An 18,961-nucleotide genomic window follows, 5' to 3' on the forward strand; every position below is an offset into this window, starting at 1 on the left:
TCTCCTTTTTTTTTGAGACAGGGTTTTGTTTTGTCATTCAGGTTGGCAGGCAGTGACATGATTATGGCCCACTGCAGCCTTGACCTCCTGGGTTCAAGTGATCCTCTCCTGTCAGCCTCCTGAGTAGCTGGGACCACAGGCACGCACCACCACTTCCAGCTAATTTAAAAAAAATCTTCTGTAGAGATGGGATTTCCCTATGATGACCAGGCTGGTCTCAAACTCCTGGGCTCAAGAAATCCACCTACTTTTGCCTTCCAAAGTGCTGGGATTATAGGTATGAGCCACTGCACCCGGCCTAGGGTTTCCTTTTAAGGAGGAAACAATGTTTGTGAAGGATTGGAGGAGAGAGCGATTGGAGTCAAGGTCACCTGTTAAAAGAGAGATGATGCCTGTGAGGGTAGAAATGAGGAAACAGGTTATAGCAAACTTGCAGAGATAGAATCAACAGACTTGGCAAATTGAGGGGATTTAAACTATGGGAAATGGAGAGCAGAAGAGTGGGTGGCTCAGAGGGCTGGGAGCAGCACCAAATGAAAATATGCCATGAACACAAATTGGCAAGTGAGGAGAAATAACTCCTTTGTTAGGGAAGACAATACATTCTTTTAAAAAATGATTCCTGAGGAATTCAGAACTGAAAAAAGATTTCCAGAAACTTTTAGGTAATATGTGGTGAATCACAGGGAAAGAGTTTTAAATTTCCAACCATAACTCCATCACAACATATTTGTTAACCTTAAGAAACAGATGTCATAGAGCAAAAAAAACTTTGCTTTGATGAATGTGACTCATATTAGATACTAAGGGTATCAGAAGTCAGGATGGGTAGATGGGTCAGGGAGTACCCCGCCTTCTGGACTACATCACATATGGAAGTTTCATGTCCACTTGGTACTCTTAATTTTTCACTCAGAGATCTCTAGAAAATCTTCTGAAGTGTAGAAGAATCTCCATCAACAGCCCAGAGTGGGTTTACCTGCCCAACAGAGTAGGTGGAACTGGCTGCTAAGTTTTGAAAGAGCCTCTTGTTAACTGTGCTGTCTCCTCCTAACAGCATCACTCTGTGGCACACCTCCAGGAGCTCCATTCCCTTGGATGAATGGTGTGGCCCCTGGACTTGTGCAACATGGCAGCCTGGATTCCCATTGAACTGTCTCTTTCTTGGGTGGTGATAATTTGCTGTGGGCCCTTTTGCATTAAAAGCAAATGCAAGAGTTCTGAGGGGACAGTGCCATTTGTGCAGTTGGTGACCCCAACTCTGCTCTCCAGTGCTCTGCTGCCATCACTTTTATCGTCCTCACCCCATGGCATTGCAGTGTCTCTCTTTATAGGGCCTATTTTCCCAACTAGACTTCTCAAGAGTAGGGCAGAGCGGATGACAATGTGGGAGGACGTCCTCTTGTTTTTAGCAGGACACAGGCTGAATGGAAGAGTGGGGGGAAAAGGTCAGGTTTTCTCAAGTGGTTATTGTCTAAAAGCACAAAGCTGTATCCATGTGGCTGTGTTGGATGGATAAGTTTCTGCCTAGTAAACCATGGAGTATCCAAGGCTTTGTTAATAGAGGCAGAGAGGAATTACTCAGAAGGAAATGAAAAGGACACAGATTTCATGAACTGCATTTGACACGGACTGCTACCTAAAAGGACTTTCTTTTAACTTTCCAATGCCTTTGAGAATGTGTATAATCAAGCTCTTATCAGTAATTAAAGCCACGGTATGAATGAACTCATCAAACCACAGTCCTCTTTGCTTGCCACCTGGGAGCATGGCACTGAGGTGATAAGCGGGTGGGTTGGAAGACAAGGAGAGAGTTAACACATGTCGGGGTTTTAAATTGTCAGCAGAGAGCAGCAAAGGTGAGGAAGGCTGTGATTGCAAAGAAGGAAGGAGCTCAGGACATTCAGGTGCTGGGCGAGCCAAGGTGATGTTGTCTACTTTATAATTTGGGCAGGGCAGGAAGTGTTGATAACTCCTTTGCTGCCAGACAACTTGCACCTAGTACAGGCATGTATCGGACCCAGCCGAATGCCAACGCACTATTATACACATCATGAGGCTGCTTCCTGGGTAAAGACCCAGAAGGGCTGAAAATTTGCCTTTTTTAGATACAAAAAAATGGATAACCAGGTGATTCACTTACTCATGAGTAGCAGTGAGAAACAAAACCTGCCGATGTTCATGGATAGAAGGAAACTTTGTCAAATCAGGGCTGGGATAACCAGCTCCTGGAGATTTGCATGAATCTACCTGACTACAGAGTTGAAGCCACCAATTTTTGCCCTGCGTTTTGTGGTAGGCCATATGGTATTGGTATCTGACTAGTAGGAAATACAAGCCTCTGGTCTGTGGAAAAGAAGAAGGTGTTAAAGGAGTTTAGAGATTTTTCTAGAAGACACACCTTGAGAGAGTTCACCAACACTGTACAAGGATCAGGACAGGAAAAGTGGAAAGTGATGCCTTGGTTGGCAAGTGGCCCAATGCTGGAAGTGAGATGAACAAGCTCTTTCTGTAGAATAGCGAAAACCATTAGGTTAACCTGAGACAGAGGAGACGAGGCTTGGAACCTCTGCTCACCGGGTTGATGAAATCTTATCTTAACACGAGAGGACCAGGATCCCAATGACGAGTGAAGGGAATATGGCTGACAGCTGCTTACAACTCCAGTATGTGGAAAAGTCACCTCCACTCATATTTTTTTGGCTAACACTAGCCACATGGCCCCAGGACCTTCCTGTCTTTTGCCCAGAAGAAGAGAAATATTCTCTAAAATTCTCTAAAATTCCTGTAGCATTTCTTAAGTGATGATTATGTGGCCATTCCACTGACCTGAGATTAGAGACCTGAAAACTTGGACGTGCTGGGTAGTATTCCAATGGGAGAATCTGCCTGAGGAGGAATCAAATGTGGGCGAAAGTAAAGCTGGGAGAAGGACAGAAATAGAATTCTGATGGCATATTGTTGGAGGTGCTGGATCCAGTTGTGCCCGAAGCTACCCCTGAGCTTCGAAGGTATGTGAAATACTACAACCCACCTTTTTTGTTTTCTTAGGCCAGTTTGCATTGGGTTTCCGCCATTTGATACCTACAAGTTTCTTGACTAATACAGTGATGATAAGTGTCTTCATGTCTGAATTCTTGAATACTTATTGTTCCTTTAGCACATGCTGTGCTTTTCTGTTTTCACATTTGTACTATTCCTTCAGCTCAAAATACCTTCCATTTCTTTTTTCTTCCATCTGGTGGTCAAAATCTGACTTCTCTTTCAATGTACACTTGCTTACTGTCTCCTGTGCAAAATGCTTCCTGATCTACATCCCTTCCCTATCTTTAGTTAAAATCCATCTTTTTCTCCTATGTTTAGTAATAAACTTGAACTTCTCTTATAGCATTTGTCATATTCTGTCTTGTACTAGGCAGCGCTTATGGAGCCTATCAGGGCTCTGGACACATCACCCCAAAATATGACTGTAAGAGTCAAAATATGCCACCCCAAAATATACTTCTTTGGTATATTCTGAGCTGGTTATTCTGAGAAACTGTAGACACAAGAGTGGCTCTGAAAAGCTGCCCTGTCATAAAAGAAAATTTACCACTGTAAGAGAAATCTACATTAGTAACTGTATCTGTATTGGGAAAAGGGCTGCTTCAGGCAATCTTTATTACCTGAGAGACTTTTTATCTGCATAATGAGACAATCTTTATTCAACATACGTTTCCACCCTTGACCCTTCCATAACTTGTTGCTACCTGCTTCCAGAAGCCCCAGCCCCTGTTCGTTTGTGTGGGTAGCTCAGGATGCTATATAAGCTTCAATCATCTGACCCTTCTTCAAGTCTCATATTTTGTGGGACTCCATTGCATACATATGTAATTTAATATGGTTCTTCTCCTGTCTTATGTCAATTTAATTCGTAACCCAGCCAAAGAACCTAGCAGGAAGTAAGGAAGCCAATATTCACTCGCCTGCAAGTGCTTACTGGGTACTTTATATTCTTATAGGCATACATGCTTTTATTCTTCAAATAATCCTATGAAGTAGGTACTGTTATCCCCATTTTGCACATAAAGAAAGGGCAATTTAGAACAATTGAGTGATTTGGCTTAGATCCTATAACTGTGATCTGGGATGGGGAACCCAGGTGACCGGCTCCAGAGCTCACATCATTCACCTCTGTGGTTATTTGGAGGCCTGGCGTGTCTGTTCTTCTAGACTGTATCCTGTCTTCTAGGGAGCCTAGAGTCAAATTGAGGATCACACCTAGCAAGCTACAGAATCTTACAGGCTGTAATTTGGGTGTTAATTTCATTCCTAGCTTCACCTTATGTTTCTTGTCCTCATTTTATTTCTTTCCTGATTTCTTCACCAGCTTATTCTGAGTTTCATTTTATCTCATTTGTAGGATTTGCATTTCTGTAAGCCACCTCAATCCTTTTCAGGCTGAAAAGCAAATAAATAAATACATGAAAATAAAATTAAATGCTAGATTGTAAGTTCCTTCAAGGTAAGAACCAACTTTGTTTATCTAAGCATTTTCTGCAGGTCCCAGCTCTAGAACCCAGGAAAATGTATCTTAAATGTATTTGAAGTGAAATCTCCGGATCCTGAGGATTAAGAAGTGTCAGGCATAGGGAAGTGTTCGGTGGTGTGACTGTGCCCAAAATTTCTATGGAGGGGGTTGCAGCAGAAGGTGGTGGGGGTGGTCCCTGCTCTTTTCTTACCAGAGAGAATAAAATAAAACATTTTGCTGCAGCAGAAAAGAATTCACTTTTCGGTCCTGCTTTCTGGAGAGCTGAATATTTTACCTTCAGCAACATTCTGAATTTCTTGTGGAGACTCAAAATGGTGTCTGAAAAACTATTTTTGAGTCTTTTAGTTACCCAGGAAAAACCAAGGTGCTGACTGCCAAGAAGGGCTGGAGGTGTCTTTTATTACATCCTTTGTGGCTTACAGGTTTGTGGCTCCTTGGTGTGAAGGAACAGAATGCAGTGCAAGCCACCCTTTCAGCTTGCTCCATGCTGTGCCCTCCTCTGAGAATAATTTAGGACTTATTTTCTTCCATTGTTAAGCATTTCTTGGTCAAAGCAGACACAAATTGAGTTGAAATGCCTGCATTAATGCTCATTTACAGCTAGAATTAGGAAAGTAGCCAAGTTTGGTGGGCTGTAGAAGTAGCAGCTTCTGAGAGGGTGACTCTTCCGAAGGTGGCTGGAGAGAGAACAGGAAGGTGAGCACAGAAAGCCATCTGACAGCACATCCTGCATTGTCTCTTTTCTCTTAGAGCCCCTCCACCTTCTTCCATTCTTTCTCTGACATGATTCGACTGTTTTGCATTTGCAAAATCCTGCAGGCATTCATTTTTATCCAACACATGTCCTGAATGTGCACTGTGTACCAGGCACTGTGCTGGATCCTGGGGCAGTCATGAGACATAGGAAAGCTACTCTGATTGAGTAAATTTGTCATTTGGAGCATGACTGTTGCTAGTGTTTTGAGCACAGTTGGCTGACAGGGATCAGTAAACACCAAAATAGCCATACAGAGTAATTTGCATGGGGAATATTGATTTATTATGTATGTATATCTGGGTGAAGAGAGAGGAATACGGTGACCCACTTAACACCCTCTGTATTTAGTCTTATGCAGAATCAATGTCTCAGAAAATAAACAGTTGACTGAAATTCAGGTACAATTCCTGCCTATACACAGTCAGTATGGACTGGGCTGTCTCTTGTGGTTGTGCAAGTTTGTAGTTTTATGTGCAGTCTATCAAGCTGTCTTCCTCTCTCTGTTTTTTGGTCACTCTTCTCTGTCTCTCAGTCTCAGTCTTTTTTCCCACGTGTCCTTCAAGGAAGGCAATTCCTTTACGTATTTCCTCTTCTTTTGAGCTTCCTGTGTGGAGGAGTAGAGATAATCCCAAATGTGGTAGACAGGAACCATGGCAGTGAGTTCCAGCTGCCCAGACTGCCTACTTAAGGCTCAGATCAGTAAAGGATGTTTCCTTTGGCGTGGATGGAAAGAAGCTAGAATGTAGGATGGAAAAACTTGTAAGCTCTGACTAAAATCAAAAGAATATCTTTAAGTAGTGAGTTGCAAGTAATAGGTTGTAAAATCTGTTCTTTTAAAGGATATTATTTACACTATTAAAAATAATATCTACATAAGCTTTAATCACACAATAATCAGGAGTTTAATTCACACTGTTTGTTGATCAGTGTTTTGGCAGGAAAAAGATGAGACACTCAGAGTAATTCAGGTGAGCTGAAGAGATGGAACGGGTAAGGAAAACCAACAAGGGGTGGTATAGCACCTTAGGGTTAGTAAGAGTTAAGCGATATTACCACACTTAGCCCTACGAGGTCAAGAGGAAGAGGGAGTTACTGAAACCTAGAGAAAGTAGGGGCTATCCAGTAGGAACTGTGGCCTTTAAGAGAGAGAGATCTTGCAAGAAGGAGTCCAAAAAATACTCTGACCTCACTCTGATTTCTTGCTGGTGCTTCCTATTGACTGAATTCACTAGAAGCCAGAGGCCAAGGAATTCTGTGAATTCAACTGATAAAGTCATCCCCCTGGAGCACCAAACAGGACGGAGAAGAGTGGAGGATAGCTCTGGAGAGGCAAAGGGAAAAAGATCCAGTAGTTCATAAAGAAGCAAAGTGATATAGCAAAACGGCAATTGGATCATAACTGGGAAGATGTGAACTTTAGTATTGACTACCGTTTACCAGTCAGTTGACTTTGGGAAACACTTCATCCTTCTGAACCTCAGTTTTGTCAGCTATAACATGGCAATAAATAGCCCTTGGCTTGTTATACCAATTGAGTGATTAGGTAATACTTTTAGAACAATGCTGTTTGAAGAAAGAGGCCATTATGAGAATTCATTGTCAACACATCTGGCATTTAATCCTATTTATTCTGTGTTGTGTAGATATAAATCAAGTCATGGTGAGCTCCTCAGATTTTATCTGTGGCTTTCTTCCAAAGCAAAAAAACAAACAAACAAACAAAAAAAGTACATTGACCTCAAATGGGTGCTTCCATCTTTGCTGTAATTTGTGCTCCATAGGTAGTCAAAATACTTGTTTGATGTCAAAAGGAAGTACGCCAAACTGAGTCATTAAGGTAGAACTGAAAGGTTAACTCCACCGCATGCCTCTTTTGAGTACGTGAAAGACGGTTTTTGAAATGGGAGCATCATATACCTGTTGGCTCCATTAAGGCTGAGGAGAGAGTAAACCATGCATGGATAAGTCCTCTCTGTGTTTGTTAACATTTTAATTCAATAGTTGGGCTTCATCTCTAGGAATTAAAAACTTACTGTCATATCTTTATACCTCAGTGCATTAGAGACCTATTAGGGTATCTGTGCCACCTATGACCCTTCTCTGACTACTGCATCAGAATGCCATGACAGCCATGTTGTTACTATGTGACCCAATAGATAAAGATGGTGGATACCTGGCCCAATGGTCTCTCAGCTAGAAAGCCAATCCTTTGCTAGATGTTTGAGCTTAAGTCAAACTTGAGAGCTGGGGTGCAATAATCTTCCACTATATTTGTGGAGGAAAGGAGGAACCAGTCTACTAAAAGACAATGGGGCAGATGTAAAGGAGATGAGGTGGAAGAGACACCAGAAAACCCACAGTAGAGAGGGAAGGCACACAGTGTGAAGTAAGGGCATGAGAATGAGAGAGCCAATCTCCTGGTTCCTGAAGGCTTTCTATGTCTCGGTTCCTGTCGGTTTGCAAGGCCTGACCACAGTGAGATTAGCTCTTCCCCAGCAGAGCTGTGTAGATGGGTTTTCTGATATTTGTAGTTGAAAGAACCCTAAGAAACACAGGCTTATGGGTAATGGACACCCTTGGGAATGTGGAAACCAGCCTGGGAAAACAACCAATGGGCCTGTTTCTATCTAAAGAGCTTTCTTTATTTCCTTCTCTTGGTCCCTTCAGAGAAAACCCTGTACCCAGAAACTGGATAGTCATGGCCAGTGGCTGTAGTGCCAGGGGTGGAGGGGGCGTGGTGGTGGGGTTCGGGCTCTTCAGGGTTGTGAAGCAGGAAATACTCCCTGCTGGAAACACAGAAAACCTCCAGTCCAGTGATTCTTCTAGTTTCACAATTACATGAAATTACCAATAAAAAGCCTTCCTGCTATAAAACAGTGTGAACTTATCTACCTCCTGAGCATATTTACAATCAACAGCTTTAGAGTATCAATTACATTCTCCACACATTACTTCAGCCTCCCTTTTAAACATCCACACTTTATGACTTTGTACACTCAGAGAGCAACAACAGAAATTATCCTTTATTAAACAAGCCAACCCCATACCTTTCTCAAGCACATGTGCACATTGACACATGTCAATTGCAGAAAGGCCTTGTGGGGTTTGCACTTGCTCCAACACAAGTCATTTATTTGTTGCATCATTATTTTTCCTAATAACAATAACTATTCCTTATGTGTTTATATACTTTCTGGTTACAAAGCATTTTCTCAATCGACTTATATAATTGTACCACGAAGTGGAGGCAACTGAGATTCTTCATTCTCTTTGATATTCATCTTAGCAATAGGATCTTCCATTTAGAAAGGCCTTACACTATGATGGGCACTGTGCCAAGTCTTTTCCAGGCATTTTCTTTTTTAAGCTTCCCCAAGGCTGATGAAGTGGGTATTATTTGTCACATTTACAGATTAGAAAACTGGGGGTTGAGCAACTTGTCAAAAGGTCACATAGCTGGTTATTGGTGGGGTCAGGGCTCAAAGCTAGGCCTGAAGGATCCATTCTTTTAACCACTATTCACCAGGCCAACTTATTTTCCTTCAACTTACCATTTTCTAGTCTTCTTGGCTAAGCAAACATTTCATTAAAAATGATTTTCTCAATAATAATAGTTGCCACCTATTGATTATACACTCATTCATTTAACACATTTTTATTAAATGCCTTTTATTGAATTTGCATTGTGGAATATTTTTCCTATTTAACTTATAAGTTCTTACAACAAATTGCTAAGTGATTACTAGTCTCATTTTATAGAAAAAGAAAACAAACTGTCAAATATTGTCTTGCCCCAGGCTGCTAAGTAATGAGGAATATTGGATTTGAACCCCAGATTATACCATCTGACTTCACAGCCTGTGCTTTTTCCATCCTATTAAAAAAAAAAAAGAGAAACAGGAGTGGTTCACTGACTTACCTAGATCTTCTAGGACTCAAACCGGCTTCTCTCTAGTCCTTTTCCCATTAACTCCAGAAACTCCTCATTCTTATTTGTTAAATGAATAAGTCTCAGTCGGGGAAAAGCTAGAGGAGGTATTGTGGACCTTCTGTAAAGATACTACCTCTTTATTTTTATTTTCTGAGATGGAGTTTCGCTCTTGTTGCCCAGGGTGGAGTGCAATGGTGTGATCTCGGCTCACCACAACCTCCGCCTCCTGGGTTCAAGCAATTCTCCTGCCTCAGCCTCCCGAGTGGTTGGGATTACAGGTATGTGCCACCACGCCTGGCTAATTTTGTATTTTTAGCAGAGACAGGGTTTCTCCATGTTTGTCAGGTTGGTCTCGAACTCCTGACCTCAGGTGATCCACCCATCTCAGCCTCCCAAAGTGTTGGGATTACAGGTGTGAGCCACCACACCTGGCCTTATACTACCTCTTTAGAAATGAAATGAGATGGACCAATGGTGACACAAATACAGGGCTGTGTGTCCAGTGAGAGGACTCAAGAATGTTCTTGGATCGGAAAGGTGGGATGGTTGGGGGTGGAGGGGAAATGGGCAGAGATGGTCAAAGAGGTGAGAAAAAGGTATAAAAGTAACAAGAAGACAAGAATGGGAATGAAGTGTCTTGAAACATGCAGGCTAAGAACTGACAGTGAGTCAGCATGTATCAAAGAATAGGATTCAGGGTGACAGAGATTAGGTCAAACAAGCAATTTCTTCCATGGTTTCATTGGGGGCTAGAAATAAAAACCTCATCATTATCCAAACACAACACTAACATGAAAAGGTGAAATAATTTATCCTTAAATAACACGCTGACCTATTCAGAATTGTAATTTTAATGTAAGACTAACCTTTGAAAATAGATCAAGTGATATAAATTATTAAGGAAAAGACATTCATCAGATAGATGGTGTCTATTAGTAATTTTATGCATGAAGAGTTATCTCCTAAAAGTACAGTTGCAGCTGCCTCTGCACAGAAAAAAATGAAGAACCCAGTTACCCTTTTGTGACAAGTTCTGCTGATTTTAATCAGTATTTCTCCTGTCAAATGAAATGAAAAGACTGAAATATGATCTCTCCTGTGGATGTACATTCACTGCCTCCCACCTTCTTCGAGGCACCAGGAGTTTTCCGGGTGCTAAGGGACTGGAGACACACATTTCAAGCAGTTTTTTTTTCTTTCCTTCTGTAGGGAGAAAATATCTAAATCAGTTGGTAAAAGCACAAAACATTTACTGAGAATCTTCTAGCTACCTAGCACTAGGCTGACTGGGGGTGGGAGGAGGCAAAGTCTAAGACATTTCCTGTTCTCAAGGAGTTTAGTGTAAAGACCTGAAAGAAATCTGAATTACATGTAACTCTGCTATTCCATTCACAGCTAAATGAGTCTGGGCAATTCAGTGAGCTTCTCTGAGCCTCAGTTACCGTGTCTGTAAAATGAGGATGACATTGTTACCTATCTCAGGGGGTTGTTTTGAGGAGTCATGGAGTTATGTCTGAAAAGAACAGCTCTCAGTAACTGGCATATATTCAGCTATCTATAAAACTACATAAAAATATTGTTACCACTGTTTCTGTTTCACCGCCATCTGAAGTTGGTGTGAGGGTTGCTTTGTCTTTCACACCACCATCAGCTCTATTCCTTTAGGTATTTAGGGTTCATCCTTTCTCTCAAGAAGCTGTAGGCTGATGATGGGCATCCCAAGCTGTTGAGGAAGAGATTGTGCGTGTGAGTTGGATGGCGATTGAGCAATTTCTCAGAGCTCAGAGAGGTAATCCTCCTGCCGGCTGCACTAGTCAGTGGCAGTGCTCGGCCGGGGCTCCCCTAGATGAAGACTGGGAAGCCAATGGTGCTGGTTTGGCTCCCTCTGGGCCCCAGGGGCAGGAAGAAGATTGGTGCTTTCTCAAAGGGAGGCTTGGTCTCCACGATGCTGCAGCCAATCACCCTCAAGTGGTTCCTCCAGGCCCATTCCCTTCAAAATGCCAAGCTTCACTCACACCTGCCCCCCAACATACCATCCTCCCCTTTCCTCTTAGTCCATTTAATCCTTATTTAGAGGATCACTAGCTGTAGCAATTTCTCTTTCAAATCTATTTTGTTGGGGCACAAACTTTGTCCCTAATGCTTCAAGACTTAAATGCCTGAACATCAAAAATCCTGGCTCTTATGACTCAGAAGGTGGAAAAGAGAAACTCAGAAACAGGTTCTGTGCATTTCTGCCCTCTCAGCCATCCCTGAATGCAAAGCATACCTCAGGGTACGTGGTGTTGGTGGTGGAGTGATCATAGGGTGTGAAGAAATTGGGAGGGTACATTCTGTTTATACCTCAGAATATTATCCTCAAAAACTGGTGGTCCCTTCTCCTACTTCTTCGTCCTCTTCTCTTTTAATGATGATATTGATGATGATGAGGAAGAGGAGGTCCATTTTAAAAGAATAGTAAGTAGGTTTAGAAAAGTGAATACTGTGTCAATTGGGTGTTCCAGGAAAGAGATGTTGAGACTGAGATAGGAGCATGAGTGAGTGGTGACTCCTGCAAAATGTATAAGGAAAGGAACCTGATGGATCAGGGCAAGCTGTCAGACCAGCATGCCCATCTGACACCTATGGAAGGAAGACAGGGAGGGAGCAGGATTTGGGGGAGTGACAGTCTCAGACCACAGTGCATATCTGACAGGTGGAGAGCTCCAGAACAAAGATGGCCCAGTAGAGGAGCCCCATGTTGAGCAGAAATGGCGAGGCCCTAGGATCTGTGCCATGTTTGGTCACTGGCTTCCTACAAAAACATGGCCTCAGCTTCAAAGCTGAAGCAGATCCAGAGGTGCTGCCACTGCAGACTCAAATAACTGCATTCCTTATATCTCCTTTCCTGAAAGGGGATCCACATGGCACACCTCACGGCTGCTGTACGTGCCCATGGCCGTGTGAGCACCATGGAGGATGTCTGATGGAGGAAGAGCTCAGAGCTGGGCCTGGGGTCTGGTGTTCTGATTCCTACTCTAGGGTTCTCTTCACTCTCCCTTGAAACTCATGAGAAGTCAGAGACTACCATCAGATGGTGTATAATTAAGCATTAAATGTCATGGTGCAACCACAGAGAGCTGCTGAGTTTCAGAGACTGGAGGCAGCTGGGTGGATAACTCAACCAGATCCAGTTTCTTTTGGGATATATGCCACCTGGAGGCCAAGAAACCAAGTGACAAAGGAGCCACTGTACCTACAATTAGCTACAATTATTTATTTATTTATTTATTTAATTAATTTATTTTTTGAGACAGAGTCTCGCTGTCTCCCAGCCTGGAGTGCAGTGGCGTGATCTTGGCTCACTGCAAGCTCCGCCTCCCGGGTTCATGCCATTCTCCTGTCTCAGCCTCCTGAGTAACTGAGACTACAGGCGCATGCCACCATGCTTGGCTAATTTTTTGTATTTTCAGTAGAGACAGGGTTTCACCATGTTAGCCAGGATGGTCTCGATCTCCTGACCTCATGATCTGCCCGTCTCGGCTTCCCAAAGTGCTGGGATTACAGGCATGAGCCACTGCACCCGGCCTACAATTATTTATCTCACTTCTCTGGTAGTGCCAAATCCCATGCCATATTCCCTCTCTTGGGAGTTTTATACCCTCTGGTCAAAATCAGATTTCTGGCCAAGCAGATGCTGTTAGGTCATGAGGTTTGCCAGACTTACTCTTAGGCTGAAGACCTGTGGATGACAAAGCATGCTTTCTCTTAATCATTTGGCCAGAGTCCAAATGATAACGGATGGTCCTTGAGGGAGAACAGCCCTGACTCAACATGCAACAAAAGTATAAGCTTCTGGCAAGGTCAGCTTAAAGGTAATATGAAGGTTGTGCTGGAAAGTGGCTGGGCTCAGCAGCATTGAAACCTGCCCATCTGTTGGCACTCAAAGTTTCACATGAGTCAAATTGAGGCCAAGTCTTTATAATGTCAACATATGCTAGGGACTAGTCGGATATCCTCACATCCTTGCATTTTAGTAAGAACAGTGATGATTAAAAAAAAAAAAAGATTTGCTATTCATGGCTAAATCTTTATATTGCCAACATTTTCCAGGAAGCTTTGTGATATGGTCTTTGATGAGGACATTATTGCTCCTGTAGTTATACAGAAATTTAAACCTTATTAATAATGCTAATGAAAATAGTGATGGTTAATCTTTTCACTTCTCTCTTCATACTGGGCAAGGAACTATGCTAAGTGTATTTCCCCCCACTCACTTAACTCTTGTGATAGTTCTAAGAAGTAGGCAGTATTTATTTCACGTTACAGATGAAGAACTAAGACTTGTGAGGTTAAGCAACTTGTTCAAGGTCTCATCGATGGTGAATCACAGAGCTCTGGGTGTGGATGCGGCTCTTTCTGATTCCAAAGCCCATGGTTTTATTCCTTATGCTATATAACCTCTTAACTATTAGACTCCAATCAAAAATATATGGTCTTCTCAAGTCATTTTATAATTGGCAACCTGAGGCTCAAAGTTAGTTAGTGACAGTCTGAACTAGAACTTCTGCTCCCAGTTCCGAGTTCTCTCCCTTGATTAAACTGGTTAAGCCAAGCAATACTCATGACTAGTGTGTGTCTTTGATGTGCTTGGGAATACCAATAGGTCTTTTAATTCTTTGAGGCCTTGGTTCCAGCATGGCACAGTCTCCTTGCTTTCACTGCATTTCAAGATTGCTACTTATTCCTTCATCAAGGAGTTCCTGAGTCTCTTGTAAATTGCTTTGAAACTGAACAAAGAGAGAAAATTACCCAGATGAGGTATGCGTGTCAAACTGTCCTCATTGCCAGTATTTACTTTATTTTATTTTTAAATTTCCAAAGCATTTAGGAAGTAGCAGCTGTGGCTCACTGTGCCACCAGTGTAAGATTTTTTTTTTTTTTTTTTGTGATGGGCAAAAACACACTTTAATTAAGAAAAAGATTTCTAAAATGACCCTGAAGAGTGGTTCAAAACTTCTTGTATGCCAACACAGAAAACATTTGGTCAGGATCTCCTCTTTCCTTCCCTCCTATCCCTTTTAGCAGCTATGTAGTCTTTGCTTCTATGCATTGTTATTTTTATCTGTAATTTTTGGGAAAGTGAAGTATCAGCAGTTGAAGGATGACTTGGAAAGAGACATTTTTATTGCTTAAATGATTCCTTTCATGGAGACAACGGAAGCCAAAAAGGGATCATTGCAAACCTAAAGGAGCTTGAGAAAATTTACACCCTTTAAGGTATTTTAAGCCTTCAGAAGTATTTTGAGTAAAAAGGCTTATTTGGGGCTTGTGGAGAGTCCTGTTTCATAAGAGCAGACTTAGACTCCAGACAACTGTTGAGGTGGTTAGGAATGCTGGCTCTAGAGCTACACTGTCTGGGTTCAAATCCTGCCTCTACCAGCTGGGCAGGTTGATGTCACCTCCCTGGGCCTCAATTCCTCATCTAACAAATCGGGGGTGGGAGAGAAAACAATACGATATGAATAATACCTACCTCATGGTATTTTTGTGAGGATTAACTGAGGTATTTGTAAGTGCTTATATTGATTAAGGCTTCCTCCATTGAAAATGACCAACACCTGACCCAAATAAGCATAAGCAAAAAGGTAATTTATTGGTCACCAAAATGCAAAAGTCTGGGGCAACGGCTGGATTCCAGGCACAGACAATGTTGTCTGAACTTTGTACCTTTAATAAGATAGCAGTGGTAGTTCCAACCCCTGTTTCCTTTCAGGGAAAAAGTCATATCATTGGCTCTGATTGGTTATCATGTCCATCTCTGAACCAATATCGAGGCCAGTATTGGTTCATATATGATGCTCCAATTGTCATAGACCTGGGTCCCATAACTCACCCTAGGAGCTGGGCTTGTGTTCAGCTTTGAGAGAACCATGTAGCCTGAAAATGTGTGCATGTGATTACCCACAGGAGAATTGTGGTTGGTTACCAGAGGAGGTAATCAAAACAGATAATTCACCATGAGTGCTCAGCCTAGTGATTGGCTCAAGTTTAAATTGCTTGGTGAATGGTAGCTGGCACTATCATGATCATCATCATCATCATCAACTGCCCATGAAGAAGGAAGCCCAAAGCAAGTGTCTTTGTGACACTTCATCAGTGATTATATTCCATACTGGGAATTAAGAGACCAGGATCATACCTCACCCAAACAGCTATTTATTATCCACCTCCCATACTTCCAGTTTCTTTCGGGAGATATGCCACCTGGAGGCTGTTTTCCCAATCCTATGTTGCCTTCCTCACTCTCTTGCTAATTATTAAAATATAACCCATCCTCTGAAGGCCATGCCATCTATAGAATCTTAGGTGTTGTCTCCAGCCCCTTATCATTTCTTTCATCTCAGAAGTGCTACAGCTTTCACGGTCTGTACAGTAAAGCATTCTAAGTGTGAAATCACTTTGCAAATTATAAAGTGCTGAAAAGCACTATGTCTTCCGCTCAATATGTGACTCTAAAATATTTATGATATAATCATTTTATTATATTATGGTGATTGAGAATATGGAGCTTTGAGATCAGAACTGTCTCTTTCACTAATCTAATGTTGGAACCTGGGGCAGATCCTGAAACCTTAGCCTCAGTTTTTTTTTATCTGCAAAGGGAGGATGATACCGTTCACTGGTATTGAGATAATGCACATAAAGTGAGATAAGATCATGAGATAATGAGATAATGCATATAAAGTGTGTACCTAAAACTTACCGCACACTCACATGCACACACCCTCATCTTCTTGTAAGTAACTTGGAAGCAGGCGATATATACCCACCCCACCATCTTTATCTCTGTCTTTGCTCCTCTAAACATTAGCTATTTATATAATAATTTAAGCTGTAACAACAGGAATCACTGAGTTTACATAAATATTAAACATTAAAACTTTATAGCTAAATCAAAGGTTTGACCTAAAAAAATACAAAAGTTCTATGACTTTTTAAACTGTCAAGATCTTTACCTCTAGATCCAGGATTCTAAAAAATGTCAGATTAGGAAACGTTGGCCATGTTGGCTCAGTTTTTGTCCTGGCATCTCACTCCCTTTTCCATCTCTGAATGATGTGCCTAACCCTGCACCTCGGAAGTGGGTGAGGGAAGGTACACTGACAAATACCTGAGCGATTTGTCCATCCTGTGCTGTGGAGCAAAACGATGAGAAGTGATGTATTACAAAGGCTGCAAATGTTCTTCCCCTGGAAATGACATAAATATTAGATTTTGCTGAAAAACGACGTATGTGCATTGGAGCCATTAAGAATTCTCACAAAAGCAGGGAAGCAAAGAGGTCTGCTAACATCCTCTTAATAAAGTCTGTTTTTTGCTGACAGGACCCAAAGTAAACACACTTGGATGGGCGCTTACGACCCATTGGCAGGTTTTGGGAAGCAGCCAGCTATCTTTTTAAGAGATGCAAAATCTTTCCCCTCCAGGTTAAGTAAGGAAGTAGTGTGGAGAAGGAGTTAGATTGGCAATCAGCAGGACACAAGACCAACAATCCGAGTCCAGGCTGTGGATTCTAACAGTTGTGTGCCCTAGAGAAGGCATTAATATACCCATTTATATTTTAGTGATTTTTAGTTATGAGGGACACAAACTTACTGAAACCAGTTTTTTTTTTTTTTCAAAAGAATGGCATGTCACCACTATCTAGTTCCAGAACATTTTCATCACCCCAAAATGAATCCCCACATCCATTAAGCAGGTATTCCTCATTCCTCCTCATTCTACTACCTGGGAACCACTAATCTGCTTTCTGTCTTCTTGGATTTGCCTATTCTGGGTATTTCACGTAAAGGTCATCCTATTGCCTGTGGCATTTTGTGTTTGGCTTCTTTCACTTAGCATAATGTTTTCAGGGCTCATCTGTGTTATATTAGATTATCAGTACTTTATTCCTTTTCATGGCTGAGTAATATTCCATTATATGGATACAGCACATTTTGTTTGTCCATTCATCAGTTGATGAGTATTTGGGTTGTTTCCACATTTTGGCTATTATAAATAGACTATTGAATTTTGCTTCTTCACGAATGTGGGAGAAAGAGCTGTCTAGGTAGCTCTCCATAACATCTCAGCCCAGGTGGTCCATAGAGAGTAAAATAAGTGTCTGGTCTCAGTTCCCAGTTCCTAGGTAAGAGACTCTGATAGGTATGGTCATGTGGTGGCTGTCCTGTGCAGAGGCTGTGAGGCAGACTCTGTGGTGTGGGGGTGGGGCAGCTTCTCTTACAGGGATGCAGGAGGGCAGAGTAGACAGGTCAGGCATCTCTATCATCAAATAATTACGCCTGGCTATCCCTTATCCAGTGTCCAATCCAGTGCCTCATATGAGCTTTATTCCTGTTTTATGAATGAGTACATTGATGCCTGGGCCTCAGTTTCCTCAGCGCTGAAGTGTATATCCTATTGAACCTAATGAAATTACGAGATTCAATACAATGCTCAGAAGTGCTCCTAAGTTGTAAGGAACCAGCTGTAGGATCCCATATGCACTAGTTGCCCATCTCTGACCCTCCCCAGGCACATTAATTATCTCTTCCTCCAAGTCCCCACCCTATGTGGTTTGTCACCCTCCCACAGCCCTGGCTATGCTGTGCTCTCTGCAGTCTATTTTGTTGGCTGGTGTGTGAGTTCCCAGCTGCAAGGAGGGAAAGCAGTGCATCTGAGCACCCAGGACCCAGCTAGGGGGCCTGACACACAGAACTTGCTCGGTAAATGGGAAGCCAGTGAAAGGTAGAAGAACTTTTGATCTCTTCCACTGCCATAAACAAACCCCTCATGACTCACAATTTCATTTCTCAGTCTGAGGGAGTGATGCCACACTATCTAGGCAGAAGTGACTGATAGTTTTCTCTCAGTCCCAGCTTTGTTTTCCCCATGGTGAGGCTACCCCTCTCCCATACGGTGTGAGGATTGCCAGTCCCTTTGGAAACCAGATCAATGGACTGACAAGCACTCTGGCCTCAATATATGATGGTGGCCTCAATGGTTGCAGGGCCAGGAGATGCTGTGAAGTGCAGGAAGCAGGAGGATGTCTGCTCTGGCTGCCCAGCCCTGGCAGCAGCTGGACACTGAAGCGCTACCCTTCCACGTGTCTGCATGAAGCTCCCTCACCTCACAGGAGCACCTTAGGTCATGGCCACTTGGGCCTTGGAGCACTGTGATCCTGGCAGGGCTGTCATGAACCATGGTTACCGCATATTTAGAAGTGATATTTATCAGAGTGTCTAATGGGTAATTCTCAAGTCCCTCTATAGCTGTTTCCTCTTTTAATGACTGTCCAGGTTCCAGTCTTTTTGCAATTCCACGGTTTGCTTATTTTGGCAAACAAATGGAAATGGGGTCAGCTGATTTCTGTCAGAGCTGAGTGTGAAGTATCAAGAGTGTGTCTGCAAAACTGAACAGGAGAATGTGCTATTAAAAGCTGGTGTTTGGCTGCCAGTGAGCCTGCAGCTTTGCAAACAACTCACTGGAGACCAATGCTTCACACAGTTCCTACTATCTGGGGTTTTTGTCCCCACCCTGTTCCAGCACACCTTTGCTGTGGTCGCCTTTCCCACCAGCTTTTCTCCCTCAAAGCCTAGCAAAGATATGACATCTCAAAGTAGCCAAGGTGAGCAGACACTAATAACAATGGACATTGCATTTGGGTTTAAATATTCTGGAACTACTTGAAGGAGGAGGCCACTGGGAGTTAACAGGGATG

Source organism: Pongo abelii, chromosome 4, assembly GCF_028885655.2.
Source record: "Pongo abelii isolate AG06213 chromosome 4, NHGRI_mPonAbe1-v2.0_pri, whole genome shotgun sequence".
In the NCBI taxonomy this organism is placed as follows: Eukaryota; Metazoa; Chordata; class Mammalia; order Primates; family Hominidae; genus Pongo; species Pongo abelii.